This window comes from Capra hircus, chromosome 9 (assembly GCF_001704415.2).
Source record: "Capra hircus breed San Clemente chromosome 9, ASM170441v1, whole genome shotgun sequence".
In the NCBI taxonomy this organism is placed as follows: Eukaryota; Metazoa; Chordata; class Mammalia; order Artiodactyla; family Bovidae; genus Capra; species Capra hircus.
Genome location: NC_030816.1, coordinates 89522973 through 89532135, shown reverse-complemented (window position 1 = coordinate 89532135; position 9163 = coordinate 89522973). Strand labels below are relative to the sequence as shown.

Below are 9163 nucleotides of genomic sequence, written 5' to 3'. Positions count from 1 at the left end.
TTTTCTTTCATTCATTCATTCCACACACGTTTACTAAGTGCACAGCACTGGGATTTTATTTGCTTAAAATGCTAAAGCTAATAGAAATATGTTGGTTTAAAAATAGCTGATAGCAGCTCCTGAGCAGAAGAGAAAGGCTCTGTGTGCCAAGCTCGTCAGTGTTTGGTGGGGGTACCTGGTTGGCTGGCTTATTACAGCAACCCTAGGTGACTGGAGTCCTTCTGGAACCGTCGGCCGCCCTGTGCATGGCTCGGGGGACAGAGGGACGGACAGGTCCCCTGGGGAGGGGAGGGAGGGGTCACTGCCAGCGCCACGCCGATGTCTATCTCTGCCCGGGAGACGGGGGCCACGACATCCGAGGAGAAAAGCCGCGGTCCTGGAACGTGCTGGGGGCTCCGAGGCAGGGCTGGGGTGGAAGAAGTTTGAGGAAGGAACGGGGCTTGAAGGGTCAGTTCTTTGCCTCAAGGACACAGAACATCCGTGCGTTCTCTCAGGTTCCGAGATTCTTCCTCCGGTCAGCGTTTCCAGAGAAAATAGAAGACAACCAGCCAAGTGTGGATTTCAGATGGACAAGATGTAATACGCACCAAACAGTGCCAAGGACGTGTTTATACCAAACATGTATTTGTTGCTTATCTGAAATTCACATTTACCTGAGCATCCCGTATTCTTCATTTACTAAATCTGGCAACCCTGCCCTTGGTTTCACGTTTATTCTACAAGTGAGAAATGCAGGCACCAGAAGAACAGAAATCAGGCTGGGGGATTTTTCTTGGAGATGATTCACCGTATCGTGTGGGACTGTATTTAATTTCTGTGAGCTTTGATTTTTCAATAAATGGAAAACGGAGGCACGAAAACACCTGCCTCTAAGAAGCTCCTGAATCCATCACGAGGATGAATAGAAACAAGGTGGGTGGCAATTCTCTGAGCGCTCAGGGAAATTGCATCTTATAATCAAAGCTGTTTGTCACAGACGCCCGTGTCCCTGGAGCGTTTGCTGGCATTTTCAGCCGCACTGCAACCACGTGGCCCTGGGAGAGTGGTTATGCCCTAACCTCCCGCCCCAGGGGCCGGGGCTCAGGCTCTACTTCTGCCTGACTTCCCCCTTGGGGCCAGAGCTGCCTCTGCCCCTGGCTTTCTCCTTCTCCGCACCGCTGTGTATTTAATACTTTCATACATTTAAGGAAATCCTTGAACAAGCTGGGGAGAGACGCCACGTCAGAAGGTCTGCTGTCCCTCTGATGTTGCTCGTCCGCGTGCGCTCAGAAACGCTCAGTTCCTTGTGTCCAACCAACCATTACACGTCCGTGCTTTTATTTTTCGACTCGGAGAGAATTTAATAAAAACGGCTAGTTTGGTGGACACGTGTTCAGGTTCCTTGTTACGACTGATTCCCTCGAGGGAAGGGGCCCGTGGGGTTTGGTTGTTCGAAGTCCCTTGTTTTAGCATCTTTCGTCTCAGCTCTGTCTATTCACAGCACCTTAATTTAATCAAAGGTGGTGAGCAACAGTGGTTTCTGGTTCTCAAAGCTCAGGAAATGTATTTCATTTCCTTTGGAGGTAGATCAGTCTTACCAAAACAAGTGGTGGCTTCATGATCACCAGCCAAACTCAGCAGTGAAATCTTGAACAAACAACAACCTAATACGCTATATGGGTCACATGGCCCACTTTTTAAAGAAGGAATTGAGGTTACAATTTTTTAAAAAGCAACTGGAATTTTTATGGTCCTTTATTCAAAACAGTAGTTACATCACCATTTCCCCTATCTGCTATTTCCTGAAGACATTTATAAGACAATAATGAAACAGGCGATCCAACTTCTCACACAGGAGATCAGATCACATGTAGACTTTGAGTGGCAAAGTTGTAAAAAACCTTAGCAATGATCACTGATAGAGGCTACATAATTAAATCCCTGTTTCCTCTGGGACTGGTATTTAATAAGTCAACTAAAAGGTAATAATCATTGTTCCTAGAACACTTTTTAAAATTACTTGTCCTTTTTATAAAACGAATTTAAACAGACTCACTTGCCCCTCCTCCAAATTTATTTAGTAGTGCACGGCCTCTGGTTATTTTACTTGTATTTCTTCACTTCTTTTCATAGAAACAAATTTCTTGTTTAAACATTTCCACTGTTAGTAGCAACCTTTAGTTCACATGTTCCAACAGTTGTTGCTATGTTTTTGCCATTCTGAAAAATAGACCCAGAATTCCAGGAAATCGGCAGAGAATAGAAGCCCTCCATGCACACAGATCGACCTTGTTGCAGGAGGGTCTGGTTCTATACTTATAAGCTCCCCAAATTTCTGTCTTTCCTTTGCAAGTCAAATGATATTTTGCATGTAAAGAGGTACCTTGCGGTAAAAACCTATAAAGGATTCTTTGGAAGGGCAAATACTCTCTTTTTTTAAATGTGGATTTTAGGTTGTTGCTATTGTTCAGCTGCTAAGTCATGTCCAACTCTTCGTGACCCCTTGGTCTGCAGCATGCCAGGTCCCCTGTCCTTCACTATCTCCCAGAGTTTGCTCAAATTCATGTCCTTTGAGTCAGTGACGCCATCCAACCATCTCATCCTCTGTCGCCTTCTTCTCCTCCTGCCCTCAGTCTTTCCCAGCATCGGGGTCTTTCCCAACAAGTCAGTTCTTCGCATCAGGTGGCCAAAGTTTTGGAGCTTCAGTTTCAGCATCAGTCCTTCCAATGAATATTCAGGGTTGGTTTCCTTTAGGATGGACTGGTTGGATCTCCTTGCAGTCCAAGGGACTCTCAAGAGTCTTCTCCAGCACCACAGTTCAGAAGCATCAGTTCTCGGTCGCTCAGCTTTCTTTGTGACCCAGTAAAGCCACCTCTTCATTCGCCTGAGCATGCCGTTCTGTGATGTCTCTCTGGGAAAGGAGGCACCCGTGCTGGGCTTGTCCTCCTCCGTTTCCATCATCAAACGCTTCCACCAGGCAACTGTGTCTTTTACAGAGGCTCTTCAAAGAGTGTAGTGTCCAAACCCCAAACTCCAGACTTGTGTTTGAGGATTGGTCTGAAAATAAACCAAATATTTAAAATCCAGAGGAGCCGGGATGTGAATCTCCACAAACACAGCCACAGTTGTCGCTACCTGGGGGTAAAGCATCAAGCGTAGGTGAAGTGGCTGCAGTTTCAATGCAGTGGGAATTTTACCCCTGAGACTGTGTCCCCTGAGGGTCCCACCAAACTTCTGCCCGTATTCCGTGATTTCTGGAACAGCCTAGAGGGTTCTTATTGTCGAACAGCAGGTGAGCGTGGTTTTGGGACAGACATTTCTACAGTCCGTCTTTTTTGTTCTCTGGTCCAACAGCAGCCGTCCCGCGAGTCTCTTCGATTTCCATCTGGGTTCCTTGTCCTGCTTCAGCCGTCGTTTCTGGGGAAGCGAGGGTGTGCTTGCTGACTGCTCCACGAAGCTGCAGGACTGCAGTCCATCCCTACACAAGCACGGGGGCCACATGGGCTTTAAGACGTTGGAAAAGCACCTGGTGTTCTTACCCAGTCTGCCAAGGTCAGACCGACTCTCCTTGTGTTCGCGAAGATAAATAACCGGGGCACGACAGCTAAGCAACCTGCTCCATAAATCAAGGCTCGTTGCTGATCAATACTCTTGTTGATGCAGAATCCAGACCATTAGAAAGAGACGGGGCGTGGCTAACTGCGGTGCAAAGATGATGGTGTCCGTGAGGAGGCCCCAGAGCCGTCTCGCCATGAAGCTGGCAGGGAGGGCTTGGCCGAGTCCACCTGTGTGGGTCTTCACAGAGCTGGCCGGACAGATGCCTCGGGCATATACACTACACTGAGGTACATTTTTGAGATGGTGATGAGGTTTCTGAATCATCAAATTCTACGAGATTGAACAATTTTTAGTGTCTTATTAGAGTATTTAACAAATCCTTACAGCTTAATTACAACGCGAGAGACCCAGGTTCGATCCCTGGGTTGGGAAGATCCTCTGGAGAAGGAAAGGGCAATCCACTCCAGTACTATTGCCTGGAAAATCCCATGGACAGAGGAGCCTGGTGGGCTGCAGTCCATGGGGTCGCAAAGAGTCGGACACGACTGGGCGACTTCACTTTCACTTTTACTTTACAGCTTAATAGTTAGTGACCCATGCAGCATTTAGGATGACTGTTTTCTCAACACCATCCTTGTTGATGCAAAATTTAACAAGGATTCAAATGAGATTTTTTTTCACTGCAGGAATTACATGAACATTCAAGTCTTAAGACTCTCAGGAGTTGTCTTTAATCCACAGCTCTCCCCCATGAAAATAATTTATTTCTGAATTGGAGAAAGCTGAGTGACATTTTTACACTTCAATCCTGGTCCACTAACTGCATCTCAAAAACACGACACCCGCTGAGCCCTCTGATGCCTTAAGTGTGTCTGCATGCTTTCACGTTTATGACTTGGGATGATCCTAGGTAGATCAGTTATAATGATACCCAGAAAGTAGCTGTGTTTATTTTGGAAACAAAATCAGTGACTCCAGATAGAACATTTACTAATTTTGACTGTCTCAAACAGAAACAAAAATTATGGGTCACCTTTAGGGTATTTTTATTGCAGCGAAACTGACCCATGAAATTGTTTGTTCGAATTACTTTATGTGTACTAGAGAAGGGGCTTCTCAGGTGGTGCTCGTGATAAAGGACTCACCTGCCAATGCAGGAGATGTAAAAAGACACGGGTTCGATCCCCGGGTCGGAAACATTCTCTGGAGGAGGGCATGGCAAATCACTCCAGTATTATTGCCTGGAGAATCCCATGGACACAGGAGCCTGATGGGCTGCAGTCCACGGGGTCACAGAGCTGGATGCAACTGATGTGACTGAGCGCAGCATAGCACAGAATGAAAGGAGACTGTTTATGAACGAGGGCCTCATCTCAGATTCAGAATCTCTGACGGCGATGATCTGGACACATTTCCCAGGCTGGAGTTGGGACAAAGATTCAGTACGAGGCAGCTGGACCCCTGGGGGGCGCGGACGCTGAGAAAGCTCAGAAGTCACTGCTAAGCCTCCTCTTTGCTATGGTTACAGAAAATAAGAGCCTATTTTGAGAATCACAGTGATTTGGGGGAAGTGCTTAAGGTAAAGGGAAATGAATCGCCCTGGTAAAGAAAGAGCCTCACAGTGAGTCAGGAGCCAATTTACAAGCCGCCAAAGCAGCTGACACCTAAGAGACTTCCGCCAGCGCTGCTCCGTCTCAGTAGACAGAGATGTCCCGTGCGCCGGAGCCCCGAGAGAAGGTTCGGGGAGGCTGAGCTGGGCTGCGAGGGGAGAGACGAGGAAGGCAGAGGGCTGAGAAATACGAGGCAGGAGAGACATAGCCTGGGCAGAGGCTGAGAGCAAGGGTGGGGGGCACTGACCTGAAAAGTCAGGTTTCTGGAGGAGGTTTGCAGTGTAGCACTGGGAATGGCAATTCTCCTAAAATTCATCTATCATTTTAATGAAAACCCAAGCAAACTCCCACCGGGGTATTTTGTGGGTCTTTACAAGCTGTTTCTAAGAAAAAAGAATTATGAAATATTAAAGGTCCAGGAATAGTCAACACATGCAGGGAAAGGGGCCCCTACTACCAGACGCCAATATTTATTGAGAGGCTGTTGAAAGGACATGGCTTAGAGGCTGACCGACATTGAGGGGAAGACAGTGTGGAAACTGGAAATCCAGGAGCTTGGGGTCCTCGTGGTTCAGAGAAAGAAGAGAGTCCCAAGCAGAGATGATTCATGTGGAAAGACTAATGCCCTTGGATCCCTAGTTTACAGGGCCTATAAAGCCACTCCAGGTGGCTTTAGGACACGTCTAGAGCAAATGCTTTAAAGCTTAAGTGCAACACGCCGGTTTCTTTCTTCCTATCCTGGGGGTAAGGAAGGAATTCTTATGTAAGACTCAAAAACAACAACAACAAAACATATTTGACTATATGAAAAGTAGAAGGTCTGTTCATCTTAAAGCATCGCCAAGAAAGAACACACAGACCGCAAAGGAAGCAAATACTCTCTGTGCGCTTGAACCGAGAATCAGTGTCAAGAACATATCCGAGAACTAAGATCAGTAGTAAAATGGTAACCCAGGACAAAAAAAAAAAAAAAAAATAGTGGCAAAGCTCTGCCAAGCATTTCAGAGCCGAGAAAACTCAAAACATTCAGCAAGGACACTGAGAGGTTGCTGCCCTCATTAGTGGTCATGCATCACACTGATTCATAGGTGGCTAGAGGGGCGGGGGAGGGGCCACTCAAGAGTTTTCGTGAGTTGCACGAGTTCCAGGTTCCCAGCTGCTGCAGTTTAGACTAAACTCTAGTAAGTAGTGACTTAAAGAACAGCTCTTGAAACATCAAGAACACAGGCAACAACGTCGGAACCAAATATTCCTCCCCAGGGACACACACACACACACACACACACACACACACACACACACACACACACACACACACACACACATCCTGCTAACGCCGTAGGATGAACATGTTGGGAGAACCACAGACAAGACTCAGGGCAGCGTTACCTGTTGTTGGGCAGCTGGGGGTGGAGGGCAGAGGGGTGGGGATGGCGGAACGCAGACGTGAGCCGCAGTGCGGCCACCCTCTGCTCCAGCTGTGTACGTCTTGGCTGTTAATCAAACAACTAACACCAAATAAATGAATAAATGAAATACAAGAAGGCTGGAGAGACAAGCATGAACGGAGGGTGGGAAAATGTCCTGACTCGGGGCAACGGTTAGTTCCACTTTATGAACTTGAATTCTACTTAGAAACACGCCAGGGAAAGCAACACACGTTGATGCCAGAACCGACGGCACGTGAAGAGGTCTGCGGGCTCTCGGCAGGGTCTGGGGAGCCAGCTCCAAGCTGGAGGCATCCAGGAGCCCTGCTGGGAGATGTTGGGAGAAGCAGGGGCAAAGGGGTTTTGTATGAGCCTGGCCTGCCGTCCATCCAAGGCAAGTCACCACCCTGATCCAATAAGGCTGATGCCCCTATGAAAGCGGACGTCTGGACGCAGGGGGAGGACGCTGAGGAGACCCTGGGCTCTTGGACTCCAGGCCTCCAGGCTGGGAGAACAGACATCTCAGTGTTTGAGCCCCCTCCCATCCTTATCATTTTGTTACGCAGCAGCAGCATCCTGAGCCGACTTACACGGTCACACCTCGTGACGTCACCATGCGGGCAGGGCCTTAGAGCTGGTAGTGTGAGCTCCCCGCCACTGCCCCCTGGTGACTGAAGGTGGAAGTTACCTCTTTTCAGGGATGTCACCCCTGCGGTTCGCAGGCTGGGCCCGAGGCCACAGAGGGGCTAAGTGTCACGTGGGGATCTGAGCCAGGTCTGCACCTCCAGGTCCCAGCTGGCTTCACTCTGACAGTCTGGGGTTGTTTCCTGAGACCCGTGGGAAAGTGCTGGTGCCTGTAGGGGCAGGGAAAGGGCAGTTGGGGAGGGACCCAGAGGCAAGGCTGAGGTTCTCCTCCAGGCCCTGGTGGTCTCTCTCAGCCCAGCCACGGCTTCTAGACCCTCTGGATCCCAATTCAGAGTCTGCTGCTGGTGGTCTCTGCCCCTTTTCCCCAACAGCTCATCCTGGGAACCCTGTTCAGATGGACCCAACTTCCAGGGACGGTCAGGGCCAGCCGGACCTCTGAGTGTTCCCTCGGGCAGGTGAGCACAGCCTGTGACCTGTGACCGTAGGAGCTTCCTCCCACATGGGGAGGCCCGGCTTGTTTTCCGCAGTGGAAGTCTATAACTCTCCAGACCTTCTCTCTCAAGCTTGAGTTCCCAGACTACAATCCCTGTCTCCTGGAGGGTGAGTTAATTTAGCTTGACGCTCTGTTTTTACCTTCCTTCTTTGGTTGGCTAACTTTTTCAACTAGGTCACTGCTTCTGAGGTCATCAGGCGGATCAACTGCCGCAAAAGCCAGCAATCAGTCAGGAGCTCACCCGCCTTCCTGTGAATCGCGCTGAAAATCCATTCTTCCTTCATCGTTTTGAAGTCGCTGCTTTGCTGACAATGATGTGTTCATTGTCATCCAAGCCTGTGTTGAAAGCATATCTGAAAAAATGTTTTCATTTGTACTAGCTTTGTTTATATAGCCGAGACACTAAATAAAACTTTAGACTTGAAAGATCTACGTTTTTCAGTGACTTGCTTGTCTTATTCTGGAATATCTTTGAATTGGCTCCAACCACCTTTCTGTGGACTTTGTAACTTAGCTGTGTTTGCTCATGGAATTCTTCTCTTAACTAAATTCCCCAAACCCTGGCCCTCCTCCCAAAACTGCATTTTCCCTCCTTTTGGGGGCTTTAAAACACGCATCATAGCTCTCAACAGATTTTCCCTGATACCTGTAAGAACTGCTATTTTCCCAGCAGGAGGAGCCTGGACTTGGCTTCACACTCCAGCAGAGCAGGCTCCATGGGGCGAGCACACGCCGCCTCCATTCCTTTCTGCCTGCTGGGCCGCCTCCTCCCTGGCCTCACCCTCTGCCTTTGAACTCCAGACGTCCTTCTGCGGCTTGGCCTCCCGGCTGAGCCTGGGCTTCCGGTCAGGGAAGTGTAGGGCCATGCCCTCCGGGTATTACTGCAATTCTGGTTACAAGCACAAAGGGCTAGGAAAGCCTCGGCTCCGGGCCTGAGCCACGTCTTTGGACGTTGCTGGGTCTCGAGTCCCTCTTACTTAGAACGGCAAGCATTTTGCTGTGAGAAACCAGCCTTCCCCTATTTAATGATGCTTCCCCGGTGGGTCAGGTGTTAAAGAATCTGCCTGCTGTGCGAGAGACCTGGGCTCGATCCCTGGATAGGGAAGGTCCCCTGCAGCAGAGAACGGCCACCCACTCCAGCATTCTCGCCTGGAGAAACCCATGGACAGAGGAGCCTGGAGGGCGGTGATCCACGGGGTCACAAAGAGTTGGACACACCACATTAAAATAGGAATTTTTGACCTTTGCTAACATTGAAGAGATGGTGCGTTCCAAAGTGAGATGACAGGGCACAGAGAAGGATGAACAAGAAAGGCAGCCAGGGGTCAGGAGTGCGGGGAGGGTGCATCCCCTCCAGCTTTGTCCAAGGACAGCCTTAGGGAGGACCATGTATTCCTTGACAGGTCACAGGGGCCTTGTGTCTGGTCCCATCTGGGAACTTACAGGATGAG

General features: G+C 49.1%; 1 long non-coding RNA gene across 1 annotated transcript; it reads right to left on the bottom strand.

Moving 5' to 3' along the window:
- LOC106502494 lies at nucleotides 6122-8829 on the bottom strand. The gene is made up of 3 exons (XR_001296117.2): nucleotides 8359-8829; nucleotides 7853-8065; nucleotides 6122-7428 (listed from the first exon to the last, which is right to left on the bottom strand). It is a non-coding gene; the product is annotated as an uncharacterized LOC106502494 (long non-coding RNA).